General features: G+C 37.1%; 1 protein-coding gene and 1 non-coding gene across 17 annotated transcripts in view; one reads left to right on the top strand and one right to left on the bottom strand.

The window, feature by feature from the left end:
- Robo2 (roundabout guidance receptor 2) overlaps positions 1–23,121 on the top strand; it is a 1,463,572-nt gene that overhangs the window by 775,717 nt on the left and 664,734 nt on the right. The window lies entirely within an intron of this gene.
- Positions 17,529–17,666, bottom strand: LOC117718334 (small nucleolar RNA SNORA17). Its single transcript, XR_004608030.1, has one exon. It is a non-coding gene; the product is annotated as a small nucleolar RNA SNORA17 (small nucleolar RNA).

The raw sequence follows: 23,121 nt of genomic DNA, 5'->3' as shown, positions 1-23,121 counted from the left end.
TGTGGGGATAAATACTGGCATTGGTTAAATAGATGTTTTCAAACAAGTCAATTGTGACTGTCTGATAGCTCAATTTTTTTCTGTGTGTTTCAAACACATTGCAATGGAAGGACATGCATGTACATCACAATAACATTTTTTATGGTTTCCCTTGATTCACATTAGGTCCTAAAGGCATTCGTTATCAATATGAATTAATTAAAACTAGCCTTTTATTGACAGTAAATTCTGTTACTTATTCAATAATAAAACTAGTTTCTTTTCTTATAATTCATGTTAGGTAATTTACATATAATACATCATGTACTTCCTTAGAAATATGTTTACTTTGTGATTTTTGTGACATGGTATATATAAACATGCCACAAAGGAAATTTTAGGCAATGAGAAAAATAGATTGCCCTAAACTGCTTTATTTAAGACAATTCCATGAATCAGAGACAAAATTCACTACACTCGTATATTTTCAATATAAATTGTGTTTTTTTCATATTGATAGTGATTTTTAAGTGGATTGAAGGATGAGTTTATAGACCTGCAAGCATTATTTATGCTATGCACCAAATAGTGACTGAATGTGAATCTATATCTTTAGAAACAGTCACCAACAGTTTATCAAAAATTATGTGTAAACTTAAACATCATTTATTAATTTCACCCCTACTTGGGTTATTTGTCACTAAGATAAAAAAGTATCCTCCCTGAATTAAAAATTAGAAATCAATTCACTGTAGGAGTATGTAGCTTGACTTACAAGACAAACACGTGCAAGTTGATTTAAAGAAATAAGTTCAGAGCAATCATAGTAAAATTGATCAGATTGATCAGTTGTTTATTAGAAGGAGGAATGATAGCAATGTAATCTGTTGTAATTTTTAAATTTTGGGACATATATGTGTGGTCAAAATGGAGCAAATAATAAAAATTATCCCTTAAGTAGAACACAATTTCTGTACAATGTTGCTATTTGTTTAGTGTTTGCATCCAAGGCAGAGAACACAATCAGAATTAAAGTGACTGTCTCATTTTAATGATTTTTGTTAAACATGTGTCTTTTATCATTTCATCAAACCTATGGATTTTATATTTTCTTTAAATAATTCAGCAATGCAAATATTGGCTTTGTAGATAAAAATCCAATTAGCACTTCAAAGAAGACAAATTAACTCCCTTTTTAACAGTGGCTCTTATTTAAATTAACAAAGTAAAACAATAGAAAAACTAATTCTTACCTATCACTTTGCTCAAAGATAAAAAGCATTAGATCTAACTGGCAGAATCATTTTCTAGCTAAGTGTTATCCTGGTTTCCTCAAAAGATTGTTATGAAGGATTTTAAAGTTCTCGGTTAGATGTGCTTGATACTAATGCTGATTTCAGAACAATAATTAATAATACAACATGAAAATTTAAACAGGTAAATATTTTATATAGCATTATCTCTTTTATGTTTAAAGAAATAAACAGACAATAAAATGGTATAATTGACTGGTAGGCAGAAAAAATATTCTGACCTTGGTATTTTCAATAAAATTAGCAACTGAGTAAAATTGACCCACCTCTAAACTGTCACAATGCACAGACAATTTGAAACAGTGCAATAACATACTAGTCTATTTTGGAATCAAATTCTATAGTCCTTTCTCCTGTGCTATACCATTGTCAACAATGATGATAATAGAAACAATTATTCTTAAATGATCTATACTATATTTTATGATACACTAAATACTGTTATAAATTAATATCTGATATTACTTATCAGATAAAACATATAGCTCGTGCAGAGTTCATAACGAGAATCACAATTTTCACTACTAATAAATAAGAACAACAACACTAATTAGATTATCATTGGGTGTTTATTTAAATCTTTATTATTTCATACTTGTCATTTTATTTTAAGAGTGAAAAATCCCTAAAGTCATGGACTTCTTTTCTCCGTCATAAAATCCCTGTGTCATAGTTGAGTTTTGTCAACTTGACCCAAATCTAGAAATATATTGGAATGTGGCATCTCTGTAGATGAATTACCTCCATCAGACTGGCCTGTGTGCATGCCTATTGGGCATTTCCTTGATTGTTGGTTGTTATTTGTGAAATTTTTCCCATGTTGTGTGGAGCATCACTGGGGCTGAGCTATACAATAAAGTGTCTGGGACAAGCCATAAAGAAAACTAGTACACAGCATTCCTTTGTGGTTTCTGCTTTAGTTCTTGCCTCTAGGTTTCTGTCCTCCTGCCCTCACTTCCCTTGTGACTGACTATAAGCTATAAGGTGAAACAAACCTTCTTCTTCTTAATTTGCTTTTGGCTCTGGTGTTCATCAGAGCAGGAGGAAAGTTAAGTAGAACAGAAATTGTTAGCAGAGAGTGTAATATCGCTGTAATGAACCTGACCATATTGTCTTTTGGGAGGATTGTGGGAGGATTGAATGCTCAGAAATTAATGACTTCTCTTAAGAGCTTGGGAGATAGGAATGTTGAGAGAGTTACTGGTTACAGAGGCAGAGGTTAGGAAATTCTGAAGGAAAGAAATATTTATTTTGTTTAATTTATTTTTTAATTTTTAAAATTATTTTATTTTATTTTTTATTTTTTTGTGGAAGAGAAAATCCCCTATAAGCTTTTTATAATATTTTTATTGGATATTTTATTTACATTTCAAATGTAATCCCCTTCCCCCCACCCACCCAGGAACCCCCTATCCCATCCTCCTTCCTCCAGCTTCTAAGAGGACATGACACCACCCACCCTACCACTCCCACCTCCCCACCCACGATTTCCCCCACACTGGGCGTCCAGCCTTCATTGGACCATGGACTTCCTCACCCACCCATGCCTGACAATGTCATCCCCCCACTATGTATACAGCTGGGGCCCTGGGTCTCTCCCTATGTGCTTCCAGGCTGGTGATTTAGACACTGGGAGCTCAGGTTACTTGGTATTGTTCCTCTCCCCATGGGGCTGCAAACCCATTCAGCTCCTTCAGTATTCTCTCTCATTCCTCCATTGGGAACCTCATGATCACCAATGGTTAGCTGTGGGTATCCACCTCTGTTGAGAATTCTTTGTTTAGCTCTGTACCCCATTTTTAATAGGGTTATTTGGTTGTCTGGAGTATAATTTCATGTGTTCTTTGTATATATTGGATATTAACCCTCTATCGGATGTAGGATTGGTAATGATTCTTTCCCAATCTGTTGGTTGCTATTTTGTCTTGTTGACAGTGTCCTTTGCCTCACAGAAGCTTTGCAATTTGATGAGGTCCCATTTGTCAATTCTTGATCTTAGAGCATAAGCCATTGGTGTTCTGTTCAGGAACTTTTCCCCTGTGCCTAGGTATTCGAGGGTCTTCCCCAACTTCTCTTCTAATATTTTCAGTGTACCTGGCTTTATGTGAAGGTCCTTTATCCACTTGGAGTTGAGCTTTGTGCAAGGGGATAAGAATGGATTAATTTGCATTCTTCTACATGTTGACCTCCAGTTGAGCCAGCACCACTTGTTGAAAATGCTGTTCTTTTTCCACTGGATGAATTTAGCTCCCTTGTCAAATATCAAGTGACCATAGGTGTGTGGGTTCATTTCTGGATATTCAGTTTTATTCCACTGATCTTCCTGCCTGTCTCTGTACCAATACCATGCAGTTTTTATAACTATTGTTCTCTAGTACAGCTTGAGGTCAGGGATGGTGATTCCCCCAGAAGTTCTTTTATTGTTGAGAATAGTTCTTGCTATCCTGGGTTTTTTGTTATTCCAAATGAATTTTCAAATTGCTCTTTCTATCTCTATGAAGAATTGATTTGCAATTTAATGGAGATTGCATTGAATTTGTAGATTGCTTTTGGCAAGATGCTCATTTTTACTATATTAATCCTGCCAATCCATGAGCATGGGAGATCTTTCCATCTTCTGATGTCTTCTTTGATTTCTTTCTTCAGAGACTTGAGGTTCTTGTCATACAGATCTTTCACTTGCTTGGTTAGACTCACTCCAAGATATTTTATATTATTTGTGACTATTGTGAAGGATGTCATTTCCATAATTTCTTTCTCCACCTGTTTATTCTTCAAGTAGAGAAAGATTTGTTTGAGTTGATTTTATATCCAGCCACTTTGCTGAAGTTGTTTATCAGGTTTAGGAGTTCTCTGGTGGAGTTTTAGGGTCACTTAAGTATACTATCATATCATTTGCAAATAGTGAAATTTTGACTTCTTCCTTTCCTATTTGTATCCCTTTGACTTCCTTTTGTTGTCTAATTGCTCTGGCTAAGACTTCCAGTACTATATTGAATAGGTAGGGTGAGAGTGGGCAGCCTTGTCTAGTCCCTGATCTTAGTGGGATTGCTTCAAGTTTCTCTCCATTTAGTTTGATGTTGGCTATTGGCTTGCTGTATATTGCTTTTATTATGCTTAGGTATGGGCCTTGAATTCCTGATCTTTCCAAGACTTTTACCATGAATGGATGTTGAATTTTTTCAAATGCTTACTCAGCATCTAGTGAGATGATCATGTGTTTTTATTTTTTTAGTTTGTTTATATAGTGGATTACTATATAATTGATGGATTTTAGAATATTGAACCATCCCTGCATTCCTATGATAAAGCCTGAAGACCCCCAAACTCGCGAGACCCTTCCTCAAGTCTCAGGAAATCACAACCACCCCAAAATCACAAGAAACCATACCTGGATGCAATCAGCAGAGGTTTATTGAGGAGAGTTGGCTAGCCAACAGTCAAAACTGCTTGTCCACGCAGGAATAGAATTTTGACAAAAGGCCTGCAAGTTGAGGGTTATATATACCCCTCAGGGGGAGGGGTAAGCAAGAACAGTGGAACATTCCAGAGGAATCCAGCCCAAATGATCTAGAGTCATGTGAAAGTCACTCTGCACACTCATTCCTCTCAAGAATGTAGCTTTACCATGTCACTGTGCCCCACCCTGTCATTTACCAACTATTTCAGATTAACTATTTTTCTTCCCTGAGGCTTGAGGAATGTTAATCTAGTAAGTGCCCTCTGATTCAGGGATAATGTCCTCCACCCGGAATGTGTCCCTGGGCAATGAAGGCCCGAAATCTTATTTTCAGTTCCGAGTTCTGGAACTGGAACTTGCGCTCTTTCTGCTCAGGTCTAAGGGTAAAGAAAAAGCCTGCATATTTTTCACAAAATGGTCTTTATAATTTTTCACTCTACAAGCCTACTTGATCATGATGGATGATTGTTTTGATGTGTTCTTTGATTCGGTTTGTAAGAATTCTATTGAGTATTTTTCCATTGATATTCATAAGGGAGATTGGTCTGAAGTTCTCTATCTTTGTTGGGTCTTTGTGAGATTTAGGTATGAGCAAGATTGTGGCTTCATAGAATGAATTCGGTAGTGTTCCTTCTGTTTCTATTTTGTGGAATCGTTTTTAAAAGAATTGGTATTAGGTCTTCCTTGAAGGTCTGATAGAATTCTGCATTAAAACCATCTGGTTTTGGGCTTTTTTGTTGGGGATACTTTTAATGACTGCTGCTGTTTCTTTAGGGATTATAGGACTGTTTAGATGGTTTATCTGCTACTGATTTAACTTTGGTACCTGGTATCTGTTTAGAAAGTTGTCCATTGCATTCAGATTTTCCAGTTTTGTTGATTATAGGCTTTTGTTAGGATCTGATGATTTTTTTTGAATTTCTTCAGTTTCTGTTGTTATGTCTCCCTTTTCAGTTCTTATTTTATTAATATGGATACTGTCTCTGTGCTCTCTGGTTAGTCTGGCTAAGGATTTATCTATCTTGTTGATTTTCTAAAAGAATCTGCTTTTGGTTTTGTTATTTTGTATAGTTCTTTTTGTTTCTACTTGGTTGATTTCAGCCCTGAGTTTGATTATTTCCTGTTGTCTACTCCTCTTGGGTGTATTTGCTTCTTTTTGTTCTATAGCTTTCAGGTGTGCTGTCAAGTTGTTAGTAAATACTCTCTCCAGTTTCTTTTTGTAGGCACTTAGAGCAATGAGTTTTCCTCTTAGCATTGCTTTCATGGAGTTAAAGAGCTCCAAACTCCGGAGACCCTTCCTCAAGCCTCAGGACATTGCGGCCACCCAAAAATCACAAGAAACCATACCTGGATGCAATCAGCAGAAGTTTATTAGGGAAAGAGCTGGCAGCCAGAGGTCTGACCAGGTACTCGAGCTGGATTCAAGGTCCAACCTCCTCGGCCAGTCCTTGGAGGGTTTTAAAGGGAAAACCACAAACCAGGGGAGTGGGAAGTGGGGTGAGGGGTTGTCAAAGATACAAAACATGAAAACAGTGGAACAGTTCAGAGGTATTCACTCTAAATGATTAGTGTCATGTGAAAATCGCCCTGCATTCTTCTCAAAAATGTGGTTTTTACCATGCCATTGTGCCCTATCCTGCCATTTCAGATTACTATCTTTACTTTTTCCGGCTATAGGGCTATAGCCCCACCTAGGTGGTAGCATCTTTATCTGTAATCAGGAATGTCTTCCTGCCTTGAGCCTCTCCCACCTGTGGGAGAGGCTTGAGGAATGTCTGCATTTTTCCTGCTCCGGTACTCTCGAGAAAGTAAGATTGTAGATATGTGTAGATTTCTAAGGCGAGAAATCTACACATATTTCATAAAATGGCCTTTATAATTTTTCACTCTACAGAGTCCCACAAGTTTTGGTATGATGTGTCCTCATTTTCATTAAATTCTAAAAAGTGTTTACTTTCTTTCATGATTTCTTCCTTGACCAAGTCATCATTGAGTAGAGCATTGTTCAGTTTCCAGTTGTATGTGGGCTTTCCATTGTTTTGACATTATTGAAGACCAGCCTTAGTCCATGGTGATCTGATTGATACAAGAGATTATTTCAATCCTTTTGTATCAGTTGAGGCCTGTTTTGTGACCAATTATATGGTATATTTTGAAGAAGGTACCATGAGGTGCTGGGAAAAAGGTATATTCTTTTGTTTTAGGATGAAATGTTCTATAGATATCAGTTAAACCCATTTGGTTCATAACTTCCTTTAGTTTCATTGTGTCTCTGTTTAGTTTTTATTTCCATGACCTGTCTATTGCTGAGAGTGGGGTGTTGAAATCCCACACTACCATTGTGTGAGGTGCAATGTATGCTTTGAGCTTTAGTAAAAAAAAAATAAAAAATAAAAAAATGTATGTGGGTGCCCTTGTACCTGGAGCATAGATGTTCAGAATTGAGAGTTCATCTTGGTAGATTTTTCCTTTGAGAGTATAAAGTGTCCTTCCTTATCTTTTTTGATTACTTTTGGTTGAAAGTTGATTTTATTTGATATTAGAATGGCTACTCCTGCTTGTTTCTTGAGACATTTGCTTGGAAAATTGTTTTCCATCCATTTACTCTGAGGTAGTATTGGTCTTTTCCACTGAGGTGCGTTTCCTATATGCAGCAAAATTCTGGGTCCTGTTTATATATCCAGTCTGATAGTCTATGAATATTTATTGGAGAACTGAGTCCATTGATATTAAGAGCTATTAAGGAAAAATGATTGTTGCTTCCTGTTATTTTTGTTATTAGAGGTGGAATTATCTTTATGTAGCTATCTTCTTTTGGGGTTGTTGTAAGATTATTTCTTTGCTTTTACTAGGTTGTAGTTTCCCTTTTTGTATTGGAGTTTTCCACCCCTTATCCTTTCAAGTGCTGGATTTGTGGAAAGATATTGTGTAAATTTGGTTTTGTCATAGAATATTTTGGTTTCTCCATCAATAGTGATTAAGAGTTTTGCTGGGTATAGTAGTCTGGGCTGGCATTTGTGTTCTCTGAGGGTCTGATATCTGTCCAGGATCTTCTGGCTTTTATAATCTCTGGTGAGAAGTCTGGTGTAATTCTGATAGGTCTGCCTTTATATGTTACTTGGCCTATTTCCCTTACTGCTTTTAGTATTTTTTCTTTGTTTTGTGCATTTGATGTTTTGATTATTATGTAACAAGGGGTATTTCTTTTGTGGTCTATTCTATTTGGCGTTCTGTACGCTTCTTGTATGTTCATGAACATCTCTTTCTTTAGGTTAGGGAAGTTTTCCTCTATAATTTTGTTGAAGATGCTTACTGGCCTTTTAAGTTGGGAGTCTTCACCCTCATCTATACCTATTATCCTTAGGTTTGGCCTTCTCATTGTGTCATAGATTTCTGAATGTTTTGGGTTAAGAGCTTTTTGCATTTTGCATTTTCTTTGACAGTTGTGTCAATGTCTTCCATGGTGTCTTCTGCACATGAGATTCTTCTATCGCTTGTATTCTGTTGGTAATGCTTGCATCTACAACTTCTGATTTCTTTCCTAGGTTTTCTATATCCAGAGTAGTCTCCATTTGAGATTTCTTTATTGTTTCTACTTCCATTTTTAGATCCTGGATGGTTTTGTGTAATTACCTTTCCTGTTTGGTTGTGTTTTCTTGCAGTTCTTTAAGGGATTTTTGTGTTTCCTCTTTAAGGCCTTCTATCTGTTTGCCTGTGTTCTCCTGTATTTCTTTAAGGGAGTTACTTATGTCTTTCTTAAAGTCCTCTATCATTATCAAAAGAAGCGATTTTAATTCTGAATCCTGCTTTTCCAGTGTGATGGGGTGTTCATGGCTTCCTATGGTGGGAAAACTGGGTTCTGATGATGCCAAGTAACTTTGGTTTCTGTTGCTTATATTCTTGTGGTTGCCTTTCACCATCTGGTTAACTCTACTGCTACCTGCACTCACTGTCTTTGACTGGAGCCTATCTTTCCAGTTATCTTGCTCGTGTCAAAACTCCTCAGAGTCCAGATGTTTCTGTGATCCTATGATCCTGGGTAGAAGAACTGCGGGACTCAAGCCACCTCTGGAATCCTGAAATCCTGCTGCTCTGAGTTCAGTGGTTCCCTCTCGGCTCTGAGTGCACATCTCTAGGATGGCTCAGGATATGGTGTCTTCATGGGAGCAGACCAGCTAGGTGTCTGCCCCAGCCAAAAGGACCAAGTGAGGGGTGGAAAGCAGGTGGTATTCTGAAGGGGCAGTGGTTTGGGTAGCTGATGGGTCCTGTGTTCCCCTGGCTCCCAATTGTAGCTCTGGGGCATAGGGTAGTGGGAGAGGGTCCTTACCTGCTGCTCTGATTGCAGTGGTTTCTCTAGGATGGCTCAGGGTATGGTGTCTTCACAGGAGCAGAACATCTAGGTGTTTGCCCCAGCCAAAGGCAGAAAAAAATTTTTTTTTTATCAGAAATGTTTTTGTGATACTTTCAGTGAAGAATCCATGGAAAAGACAATTTTGCTTTACAGGAACAATAGACATTGATTATCTTGAGCTGAAAAATTATAAAGAATCAGTGTGAGATAAGCATTATTAATGCAAATTGTCTAGGAAGTATGTATTTGGGGTCAGCATAAAGAACCTGGGCTGCAAAGGTTGCAAAGGCTACATGTCAATCTGGCAGCCAAACTTGATACTGTGTAAGAATCTCCCAATACGCTCTGAAGTATGAATGATTGATGGGAACAAAGTAAGACTTGATACCATGAAAGGCAGTGATAGGTGTGTGGTAAAGGTGCCACATCCTTTACAGTAGAAAATTAGAATTGGGAAGATCCCAAAGAGAAGCTGAGGCTGGGCACCGTTTAGCAAGATCTAGGGCCAGAAGAGGCAACTAGTTGGTGTGCAAACTTGGTTTCAGGAAAGAATTCTGAAATAGCCAGGACCATGGGAAGACCATCTGGATAATCATAGATATATTCTGGAGAAGGTCTGAGCCTATGAGATGGAGTGCATGCTATGGACAGGAGACCTAAGAAGGTGTGAGCATTGAAGAGCTTTGGAGCCCAGAAGATCGAGAATCTCAGATAATGGATACTAGAGTTTTTCATATGGTCAGACTTTAGTTTTGCTTTGATCTGGTTGTAACTGGGTTCTCATTTCTCCTTCTAAGAATAGGAAAGCATTTGGTTTGCTTTAGATTCTATACTTGTGTCCCAAGCTACTGCAGGGTTGATACTGCTTTAACTGGGAGTAGGAAGCCATCAGTGTCTGTGTTTCTTTAGTCTGTGTTTCTATGTGTGTCTGTGTGTCCATTCTTTCTTCATTGCTGCTCTAGTCAGACTGTCAGTAAACAGCCAAGCTGCTCACAGCCCTGTTGGGTAAGTGGAGGCATTTGAGAACGACAGTGACTTCCCATGATTAACAAGTGCATTAACTCTAATAAATTACAGCAATCTAACAAAACTACTCTAAATGTTAGTGGCTTTAAAACTCTGTACAGATGTCGTTTTGAAATAATTCATAGGGGATTTGGCTCAGGTTTGCATGAAAACTCTCTTCTTAAATACCACTCAGGACCTGATTTTCTCAAGTATTTTTTATATAGTTCTTTAGGACAGTGTCAGTATCTCCATGGCAGGCACCATCCCACTCTGTGTGAATTCTCCTGGAGAGGAGGAAGAAATTATCTGCAAGATATATGTCTGTCACCTTCAAGATGCAGAGACAGATATGGCATGCCATTTCTACATAAGAACTATTTGTAAGAATATGATCAAATGCTACACATAATGACCAAAGCCATGGGGGTATATGCAGACAGACTTACATGCCTAAGTATAATCCTATTCCTGAGAGACAGACAGAGAGAGAGAGAGAGAGAGAGAGAGAGAGAGAGAGAGAGAGAGAGAGAGAGAGAGGTGGAGGAAGGGAATGCAGATAGTCATGGATTGCTGAGAGTTGAGTCATACCTATTTCTTGTCCTTCATGTCTTCCTTTTTAACATACATTCATTAATTTCCAGATAATTAAACTCATTGGTCTTTGAAACCTAATACTTTGACTAAATTTACCAATCAAAGTCTATTCAGGAGACAAAAGTTACTCTACTGATTTGATGCAATGAAAGATACAAGGAGGGAAAGGAAACGTGCAAATCATTCCAGATTAGCAAATCTGAGGAGCAGAGAAAACAAACCAGTAACAAAATCCATTTGGAAGAGCATAATGCTCACTTCCTGTACTGTGCCTAAATCCTGAGTCTTCTACTGTGTCAGAGGACAATGAGAAATTGGATGGGGAGATCACTGGAGGGAAGGAATAAGCTAAGTGGCTGATAGCCCCAGAACCTCACAAGATAGTATCTACAGGGAGCGCTGGGAACTTTGACTAGAAGTAAGCACTAAAGGGTGTTCTAGTTCAATGTCAGTCAGACACTAGTATCAGAGCTACATACAACCTCAAAAGGAAAACATGAAGCCTTTCACCCAAATGTGCACCCAGTACCCTCTGATCACTATAGTCACCAATCAAAGAGATCTGTCTGCAGGTGCAGTTCTTATGTCTTCAAACATGAAAAAGAAAGGTGGATATAAGGCCAGAAGGTAAAGAGCTGGTGGCGTACACTGAGTAAGGACACACAATGTGTTGTTTTACTCTAATATGCTTCCTTCTTTAGAACCAAATGTGATGAAAGGGGTCATATCCCTTTCACAATAAATAAACAAAAGCTCAACACTATTTTTATTCTCTAGTTAGTATTCATTATTCTCCTGGTTCCCACAGTGTGTCAATAGCCCTCAACAAGTTCTTTACTCTTATGACTAGCCATACTGAAAGAACATTTTGTTAGTTGGCTGAACTATAATGGAAGTCCACCCACTTTCGGTAAGAGCTAAAACAATATTTAGTTCTGTCCTCTCCCCCGTCTCCGCACGAGCCAGTGTGTATTTTGGAGCTTGCTTGTGACTGTGTCTTCATGACCCTGTCATTATCAGTCCGAGTAGTGAGAAAAAGGAACTGCAGATGTGTGTCTGGAGCCATCTGGCTCTTTCGGGAGGTAATTTACTTACCTAAAAATAATCACACTACATATGGGCTTTCCCTCTCATAATGAAACGTATTCATAAAACTGTTCACACTCAATCCCTTGAGTTAAAAAAAAATTAAGCATTTGTTCCATGATACTGTTCTTTTTTAAATACTCATATTGGATCAGAGAAAAAGCAGCAAGTCCCACACATCCTAGAAAACACACACACACACACACAAATAATTTGTCGCTCTTTTTTTTTTTTTTAAGCAAATAGCTTCTTTTAGGTATGTTTAGGCAGTGAGTTTATGCATGCATGTATGTGTTTCAAGTAGCTCTAATCGTGTCCCATTTTCAAAGTAGCAGTTTAGAGCTTGGCTCTGAACTAATTTCTTTATATACACAGTTCTGCTAGGTAGATTTTCAATAAGCACCAATCACCTATGACCATTATTGGATGCATGTCAGCCTGCCAGCACTGGCAATTTGAATTCTTCAAGCATGAGTGTTGCAAAGCACTGTGTGAATAGATTCAGAGAAGATACACCCTAGGCGCTCATTCATCATCTTTTCCTTCCTTGTTGGGTTGGACTTTGTAAGACAGCTTGATGTTCAGGAGAGAGTGCTGCCCACTGCCAGTGAATCCTGATGACTGACTGTAACCACGTTAGCTTGACTCCTTTTCTGAAATCTCACATGAACTGATTAGTCTTTGAACCATAATTCTCCAATGCAATGAACTATGGGTAGTGACTGCTTAGCAATGGTCTCATGTATGCCAGGTCTCCAAATGATGGTAAGCTTGAGTGAAGACGAGAGTCTAGATTGATGCATTTAGGATCATTCATGGCAAGGGTATGTGATGGTATTTGCTGTTTCCTACCTCTTAAGATGAAATATATATCACTTGTGAAGAACTTAGCACAAGACTGCATTCTATGATAAAATTAATTTGATGGTTAAAATTTAGGTTTGAAAGAAAACTGTTGATTTTTATGCTGGTGACTGTCATTTTACCTGACTCACTTATATCCTAAGTTACAAAGAGGCTGTCCCTTTATATTTTTAGCTTCTCTAAATGTTTTCAAATAGCTTAGAAATAAGAGCAAAACAGAGAAACAGCTGTCCCTTGTTATTTTGTTTCCTGAATACAAATAGTCTTAAATTGCTGTAAATGGAAAGTCTGGAATGAATTCAAACACAGCCTGTTTAAACACACTCAGGCTGGTGTTTGTATGTGGAGCCTTTGCAGAGGGCACCACTAGAAAAGACTACACATTAACTTGTCGAACATGACAATCTAAGGCTATGGCTTCCCTTTCTGTTTGTTAGGCAGAGTCAAGCCGGTATCACTCACACACTTTGAGACAGTAAAGCACAAGTGCTTTGAAACGAAAGTCTCCGAACTGGAGCATGAAGTCCTGAGGCATTTGGTGTGTTGTATTTACTCTGGTTCCTTTTAGTAAAACAAAAATCCCTTTGAACTCAGATATTTAATTGGCTTTAATCAAGCATTAACTCTTTTAGTATCAGGAATAATAATAGAAGCTGCATTTAATCTTTTCTCTTTCCTTCTGATTTCTGCCTATTAATTACCAGAAAATACATTCTACATAGCTGTCAACAAGAAGTGCCTCCCAAGTTTTCTCTATACAACCAAATAGGGTATGAGTAGTCCTATTGTCAGGGAACTTTTAAATCAATCTTTAGTGACCAAATTTATTAAGTATTTAGTATTCTAAAGTTAGGTTTTATATATCTGAGGGAAGAGCCTGAGGAAATGTGATGGACATGACAGGGTCATATCTAGTGACAGTCATACATAAGTCCTTGGTGTCCAGCATCATATCCAAGTATTTTATCATAAAACCATTAAGTAGTTCAGTGCAGAGATTTCATCTTGTAATGCCACAAGTCTGGGCAGAGGAAATCATTCCAACATGTCCCAAGTGTCATCCTCATACAGTTGCATAATATTTCTGAATATTTTCCTCTTGACTCACATACAAAGGCATTGTACAGTCCATACTGTGGGAAAATAGCAAGACAAGTTATGCTAGGGTTTGAAGTAAAAACTTCTGTGGTTTTACTACTACAGAGATCACTTTGAGACTACAAAGGGACACTAGTTTCCAAGTAGAAACTTGGTCCAAGACTGAGCATCATTGAGAAATAACATTAATGAGCAAAATAATAATAAGCCATGAGTTAAAAATCATAAAACATCGTATGCAGGAGATAAGAATCAATAGTTCTTTCACTCATTGAGACAGAGACAAGCAAGTAATACAGAACTGTGTCATGGAATATGTGTATGCATGCCTGTGCATGCATGCTTGTGTGTGTGTGTGTGTGTGTGTGTGTGTGTGTGTGTGTGTGTGTAACTATACCAGCTCCACCATTTCTATATTGGAGATGTGAGTTCCTATCTTGATGTTGATATTTAAGACTTTGGATAAATGAGTGAAACGCTGAGCATCTTAGCTCTGTCCACACTGTGCTTAAGAAGATTCATAAAACTAATATATAAATTTCATAACATATATTTGAGTGGCAGCTAGTAGGTATGCAGTGTGCTTTTTGGTTACTTTTATCCATGTTTTAATTATATGCTATAAAATAATAAATAATAAAAATGCTCATTACTGGTAAATCTTTCCCATAAAACTGACATAAATTATGACTAACAGAATTCATTTACTATTATATATATACATGTATGTATTCATATCGATATATAGATATTGATATATAGATACAGATATAGATATAAATTCAATCACACAAATAATGTTAGCTATAGGACAGATTATAGACAAATTATATATATGTGTATATATCCATATATGTGTATATAGATGTTATGTACATTCATATGCTACACAGTACATATATATGTACACGCACATATATGTATGTATACACAATACATAGTGCATATATGTATATATATGTCTATGTATAGTTTGTGGTTTTGCTATGTTCTGTACTATAGTTAACACTTGCATGGTTGAATTCTTTATAATATGCCTCACATTGCCATCTCTGTCCCAAAATAAATGGAGAGGTTTTTGGTATATTTTTTCTCAGAGAAAAAAAAAATCCCTTTTCAAAATGAGTTTTTCTTTTTTACAACTCAGTTTCAACCATGGGTTCATCACATTTTGCTTTTTCAGGTTCCATCTTATCCTAAATCAGCTTTGCTTCAGCTGGATCATGCTCCATATCTTCTTTGTTCTTAACTCTGTATAGACCCACTGAAACCCAGCCCCACTTAACCATTTACTGTTCTCCCTCTGAAGATGCCAAGTTCTTGTTTTCCATATTTGAAGGCTTTCTCTCCCTCACAGTTAATCAGTACCCAGGTCCAACCTTCATTTTGTTCATCAGTGAGAAAAGTCTCTTCTCAGAAATTTTCCTCAGCGTTTATCCCAGACTTGGATTCTCACTGCACATCATAGCTCACCTCCAGGTAGCATTTAACTGCATCTCTATTTCCCTTTAGAAAATGCTCTCTGGAAGAACATGCCTTCACGTATCAGTAGAAACTTATTAAATGTTTGTTTTATCTGACTAATTTTTTTTAGTCCTAGCTTGACTTCAGCCTGTATAGATGAATAAGAAAATGAACATTTTCAAGGGAAAAGTCATTTCTCTCCACAGTGAGCCTAACCATCTATTTAAAGAACTGTAAAAACACACTTGCTGATTTATTCTCATCTCTAAGAGAAGAAGTTTAACACCTAAACAATATGATTATAGAAATTGCTAAAATAGCTAAAGATGTGAATTTGTACAGGCTTATAGTTTTAGACATAGCATTACGTAACATTTCTTCTACAGAGGAGAGTTGAGGCTTATTTTTTTTTAAAACTTTTTATGTGTTATTTGTGAATTTCACATCATGCACTGCAATCCCACTCATCTCCCCTTCCCCTTCTACCTGCCTTCCACCTTTACAACCTCCCCACAACAGAGAAAAAAAAACCACACTGTGGTATCTATAGGTTGTTACAATGCGTCCCACAGTATACCATGTTGTCTACACTCCTTGGTTTGCAAATGTTCGTTACAATGACTCATTTGTCTGGTAGAAGGCCTCTGTCTTCTGCTGCTCTATCAATACTGGAACCTCACTGTGACACCTCTTGGACATCCTGTTGTTGTCCTGTGTCATAGAGATCCGGTAATTTTGGATCTGTAGGTCTGGCCTACATGCACTCCGGCAGTTCATCAATGGAGTAGATGTTGGAGTGGACCCATTCAAAGCCTTGAGTCTGGGCCTGAGAGGTTTCTGAACTTGTTCAGGCTGACTGCCTTCCGTCTCTCATATCCTAGGGCCAGCTCTATGCTGCTTCTCAGGGTCTGTGCGGTGCAGCTCTCCTGAGTGTTGCAGCTGGTGAGAGACATGGCCAGTTCTCCCACACTCAGGACCCCAAGGTCGGCTTTCCTGTCAGCTGTAGATGACAGGATGAGAGAGAGGAGGCGGCATCTCATTTGTACCACTGCCATCCCAGAAGACAAGTGGCAGGACAAGCTTTCCTGAACTCACACTTTGTGGCTGACTCACTTACAACCCCTACATCCAGGGCCAGCTCTCTCTTGCTGCTCACACCAGGTACTCCCAAGTGTTGCAGCAGGTGAGGGGCAGGACAAGCTTTCTTGCTCTCATGTCCAAGTGAGGGCCAGCCCTCCCATTGATGCAGAGAGCAAAAGGGAAGGGGGGGGTTGATCTCTCCCTTGTTAATACCATCATACAGCAGACAAGAGGGAGGGCTGGCTCTTCCATACTCATGACCTCAGGTTTAGCTTATTTACAACCCCCACATCCAGGGTCAGCTCTACTGGGCTACCCAGGTGAGGTTCCGGGCCTGCTCATCTGCTTATCAAGGTGGCAAGGGGCAAGAGAGGTGCAGGGCCATTTTTTCCCTCACTCATTGGAGACAAGTGGAGGTATGGGGCCAGCTCTTCCATGGTCATGCCCCCAGGAACAGGCTCACCAGCAACCTCCAAAATGTGTAAAGCGATTCTGAGTGCTGCAGCTTGGGTCTGACCAGGCTATCTTGCTCTCATGCCACCAGGGCCAGCTCACCCAGAATACCCTGGTGAGGGCAGGGTCAAGTCCTCACAGCGCTTAAAGTCAACATGTCCTCAGATATTTACCTGGTTATGGTGGTAACAAATCCATGCTGTTACAGGACCACATATGCAGACGTGGCCGTGTTGGCAGCATAGGCCAGTATCCCACCATCGGCTACTCACATCAATCTGTTCCTCACTAACGTTAGTCTCATGTTCTGACTCTTTTCATTGTGCTCATGCCCTTCTGTTTCTCTTTCTCTTCTATTTTTGCACCACGTACTTGCTTCTCCTGGCGGTACCTGGTGTCTGTGGGTGTCTGGGGTCATCTCAGGAGTAAGCTCAGGAGTGCTATGCCCTGCTTGTGCATCATGAAACTGGACAGAGGTCATCTCAGACATGGTCTGCCTTCCTGTCACCTCCAGGCCTGTGAGCTGCTAGACTGGTGGTCATCTCAAGCTAGTTCCATGTCTGGGCACCATGATGCTGATCTGGTGATTGTCTCGGGCTCTTTGCCAAGCCCATTCCAGGGTCCCCTTGTGAAGGTCATCTGTCTTGGTATCACTCCTGCCCAGAGGAGGAGGTTCCAGTATATTTTTTCTAGTCTCTGGCCTGCTCCATGTTCTGGGAACCTTTCCTGACCTGCCTGGTGCCTGAATGATGGGCATCTCAGGCTCACTTTTTAAGGAAATGTTGTGCTATCAATCACTCAGATATTCATATGACAGAACATTGTATGTAGACATAGCTTCTCTCCTCTCTTTCCCCCTAATGTAATAACACACATGTGAGACCACAGCCACACGTGCAAGGCCTCTAGGGGGAGGTTAGGCTTAGTTTTTAAGTTACATTTAGCTCATCTATGATTCTGAACATATCAGGTTTTGCTCGTTAAGAATCATGTTGTTGTAAGACTCCATTATACTCAGTTGTGACTATCTTCATAGTTATAAATATGAGTTAATTGTTTTCAGTCTTTATATCTGTATTTCTATATTAGGTAAGCATCATTAGTGACTTCTCAAATTGTTTTCCTGAGTTAGCAAAACCAAGATAAACTGTTCTTAGGATGTTCATATAACACTTAATAAAAACAGCAGCATAAATTAGCAGACCAAGTAGAAGAGTTCTAGGAGCATATACCTCAAAAAAAAAAAAAAAAAAAAAAAATGCAAGACTCCTCTAGGCAACATTAACTTTAAGTGAAATGTGTCAACTTAAATCTGGCTTTGTAGCCAGGGAATAGGTAGCATGCTCTGTTTGGATTCAGGCAGTGTTATTAGAATTTGTCAGATTTGAAATAAATACTTACTTTTTAAAAACAATCAAAGTAATCCATAAAACAGAAGGTGCAGGCTGAGCTCAGCTCCGTTGGTATTGCCTAATCACTGTACATGGGGGAGAAGGGGAAACTGAATAAAATAAATTCTAGGAAGACTACTTCTACGATGACCAGTAAGATTAATTAATGCCTTTAACTTCATTTAATGCTTTCATTCTGAAATATTCTACACAAGACTGTGAAGAAATTTAACACAAATCAATGAATTAATTAAAACACTTCCCTGTTATATTCAAAAAAGTAAAGAGTTATTGAACTAATTTTCAGTTTAAAGAGTCTCTAAATAAGCATCGTATCTGAAGACTGGGCCCTTATGCCAGGCTATTTCCTGTTCCCTGTTAAAATCAATATAAAGTTATGGCACACTTTATTAGTGACAGGGACTTTAGATTTTATTTAAGCCATGCATTTTGTCCTATAGAAATTAACTTTCATTGTGGCGGGGCCAACTTAAATGCATAAAATAACTGAAGAATCATACATTTACTGTGTCACAAAATGGTAAAGAAGATAAAAATCATGTTGTAAGGTAAATGGTTCCTCCAAAAAAAAGATATTGCCTCTTTTCTTTGTTTCTTTCTTTCCTTCTTTCAAAGATCTTGTGTCAAGTATATTTGTAAAAACAGCATAGGACTCTGGTCATGTAACTTCTAATCTCCTTGGAGTGAGCAATGAAAGCCAGACAGCTGAGTTTGCAGCTGGGGCCCTTTAACATCTTGGGCTTGATGGCTTCCACTTGTGCACTCTCTACCTTTGCATTGTTGGCCTGCATCTTCTTTAGTCCTTTCTTGTACTTCTTGCATGTTCCTCAGGAACTTGGGATCAACCCCCTTAAGAAATTAAAATCTTTGTAACTGGGATTTCTTGATGCTGTTTCTGTGCCATTTGCAGGACTGGTTGTGTGTGGTGTGGTTCTGAAGAGCAGGGTATTGCCTCTTAACAATAGCGAGGGTGTAAGTATCTGAGGGTATGGGAGAATGGAGACATCCTCTTGGAGACAAAGGAGGAACAATGGGATGAGGAACTCTTGGGGGGGCAGAAATGGAGGGGAATAATGACTAGACTGTAAAAAAAATAAGATTAAAGATAATTTAAAAAATTTAAAAGCAATAGATAGGGACTGAGACAAATCCTGGAAGATTATGTCTGCTTTTCAGTCTTGATTACTGTGAGAAAACAAGCATAAAACAATCTAAAGGTTTATTTTGGTTCTTAGTCACAGTCTATGGTCACTTGGTTCCACCATGTCTTAGTCCATGTGTGATGAGGTAGAGCATCAAGTAGAACAGATGTGGCAGAGCAAAAAAGTTCACCTTCTGGTGGCCAGTAACCAGAGAGACAGACAGGAAGAAATGAGAGACATAGCCCAAAATATCATTTCCCCTCTGATTTACTTTCTCTGACCAGACACATCTCCTAAAGGCCTATTTCACATCATCTTCTTAATGAATAATCAAGTGATGAAATTACCATCCTTACAGTTCAGCAATACCTTGCTACTGCCACCAGCTAAGGACCTTGCCATTGACATGGTAACTTTGAAGCTTTTCTACATCTAAAGAATAGTAAGTGGTACTTTTAGATAACTAGAAAATGACCAAAAAAATCTGTTTAAAATTCAGAGAAACTAGTAGAAATAGTTTTAGAAATAAAGCATTGGGTATATGAGGGAAAGTCGGAAGCTGATGAAGGACAGGCATAAAGTTTTCTCTGCAAAGATAATTCTGTTTAAGACAAACTCTAGAGAGAATCACTGTTAATGTGATTAAACTATATTTGAGACATAATGACTGCCTTTAGAAGTATACATCTTACATGCCTTGATTTGTTCCTAAATCTGTATTAATACTTTTTGTGTTTTTCATCATTATTACGGATATATGTTGTAATCCATGGCTTTGTTTTGAGAGAAGCAATTTACGTTATACACACACACACACACACACACACACTCACACCATATACACACAAAACATGAAGCATATTTTCTTTACAGTCCCTTTAAAGCCCTCCACTTTTTCCCCTACTTTTTAACATCTTTCATATCTGTCCAATGGTTGTTATACTCAATGAAATGATGCTGATACATTATTATTAGAGGACCAGGATAATCAATACTGGCTTTGAATGCTCTGTCTTTCTTAAATTCAGGCAAGAGGGGCACGATGAGGAAAAAGAAAAATCGTTCAAGTAACATTCTAGGGAGAAAGTACATGTATCATTACTCACTGTGACAGAGAAAGGTCAATGTCAAAGAGCAGTTTCAAAGGCAGGGAACAGAGAAATGGAATGGGACTTTTTAACTCATGTAATGGACGGGGCTTTGAACAATACATATATATCTTGAAACCTCAGTTATGACATTTGTAAAATGAAAGGTGAATTTTAAACCTTATTAGACATAGATGCCAGAGATTGTTAAAATAATTTCCTTTATCTACTTTTTTTGTTCATTGCAAAAAAGGTAACGATGTTTCCATGAGATAACATATGTACTTAAAATAGTGATAAAATTATTGCATTTAATTGTATACTCTTACCATCACAAGTTAGGCAAATTAGTAAAAGTGTTATTTTTGAAAGTGATTGTAGAATAAATTTTCTCAGAACATTGAAGAAAGAACAATTATTTATATAATAATTAGAAGATGTGAAAGTGTTAGAGAAGTCAATATATTTTAACCAGATCTTGATAGACGTTTTATGGATATTTATAAAACAAGCATCAACCATGCATTTAAATGCTGGTGGACAGAGGAAAAAATAAATTGCAGAGGACCTTGTATGTATGGCACAGTGCAATTAAGTACTGTCCCAACAAGGCTCACATGTTAATGTCTTCTCATGCCTCTATCTATGTTTTATCCTTACCACTGTTTTTCATCCCTTCTTCCCTTTTCCCTCTCTCTTAACACACAAGGTCAAAAATCGAGGCATATATTTCCAAGCACATAAATTCTAAACATTTTTTCAGTTAGGTAAAGCAAATTTAAAGTGTATACTATATCTTGCATATCGAAGAGTAGAATACCGTTTCTTCTTGAGGATAAAAGTATATAAATGTATGCTAGTTATTTTACTATATAGTTTATGTCAACTATTACAGTTGTCAATTCTACTTATTATAAAATCTGCATTATGGAGAAAATATGTATGAATATTAAAACATGTATGCTATCATCGAAGGGCAAAATGTCATACTTTAATTCTTGGTATAACCCAAAATAAACCAACAGACACTACACATATACACATATTATATATGTAATATATATATATATATTATATGTAATATATAACTAAAATATTAATGTTAGAGTTTATGGAAATCTTATGCATCAATAATAATTAGAAAATAATGTTCTTTTTTAAAAATTAAAATGCATTTATGTTTTTATGATTCTATACATGCAAAAGTATGTCTTAAAAATGATAAAACACTTACTTTCAATTGATAGTATAGGATGCCAACATACCTGTAGAATGAATAATTAATAAGAGCACTGAATTAAGTAAATGGTAAAGTGATGCTTTCTTCTATATAGAGTCCTAAATCTTATGTCCTGAAAAATCTCTAAATGTGATGTAAAATATTAGCAATTTGAAACTCATCATAAAAATTTAAAATTTTAACATTTGTCAATATTGGCATATTGAAAAAACTTAACATAATAATTTTAAGTTACAGAGGACATGATATCTCATATTTGAAATAATGAAGAATTGAGCAAACTTGTACATGTATGCTAATGAAAGCAATGATGTAGAGAATATTATAACTAATGAAAAATACTAACATGCACATTTTATTATTGACCATACCCTCTGAAATATTTTATTCATTACTTTAAAATATACTCTAGCATTTTTAGAGTCTTGAAATTTAAAACTTCAGGGTAAGACATATATTGATTTTCAATTATTAGCTCCTGTTTTGTAACCTGTTTTTGTATAGCATTTTTATTAATTATTTTAGAATTTCATATACACATGCAATGTCATTATGTTTTATAACCCCCATTTCTCCTCCTAACTCTTTTGGTATCTGTTTACCACCATTACAAAGCTTCTCAATTCAATAAACTTTCCCCCCTTCTTTTTAATAATCCACCTATTTCAGTTGGTAATGTCCATTAACTGATTTGGCTGGGACCATACACTGCAGCCTGGTTGACCTAGTGGGGACAGAGTCCTTTAAAAAGCTAAGTTCTCTTCTTCCAGAAGTCAGCAATGTCCAATAGCCCCATCCATTGACAATAGTCCCATCCCAAGTCAAGCCTCATATTTATACTGTCTTTTTTATTCTTGGTTTTTTAAATAAAATACTAAATAATTTGTTTTTATTTTTATTTATTCCACACATTTCAGACAGATTTTGACTACCTCAACTATGTCGAAATTTCCTTTTGATTTTTATGAAATTCATTGGTTAACTACTTGTGTTTAAGTAAATGCCCTAGTTTTCTTTCTTTTGTTGATTTGCAATGTAATTCTATCACGAGAAGACAAAAATTATGTAAATCTTGAATATATTTGAATTTATTTAGGCTTGAATTATGACACAAAATAATGTCTCTATCAATAAGTATGTTCATACTGTTGAAATTATTATTTATTCTTCTTGTTGACTAGACTATCCTACTTGTTAAATATCTTTAGTTGATAAGTCTATTTAATGTTATATACATTGAGCAACTTTTATGTTACCATGCTGTATCAAACAATAAAATTGAATATAAAAATTTGAAATTTTGGATTTGTGTATGATAATAATATTACCGATGTCATGAAGTTGATAATCTAAAATTATCTTCTGATGAGATCATATTTGAATGGAATATTTCTAATATAGCATTTTTTAATATAATGTCATGTCATATATTTTACAGACCCTTTGTAGAATCAAGGAAAGGTCAATTGAAGAAGGTAGTTTGTACTTC

This window comes from Arvicanthis niloticus, chromosome 12, assembly GCF_011762505.2.
Source record: "Arvicanthis niloticus isolate mArvNil1 chromosome 12, mArvNil1.pat.X, whole genome shotgun sequence".
NCBI lineage: Eukaryota > Metazoa > Chordata > Mammalia > Rodentia > Muridae > Arvicanthis > Arvicanthis niloticus.
This window is presented reverse-complemented; position numbering and strand designations above follow the sequence as displayed.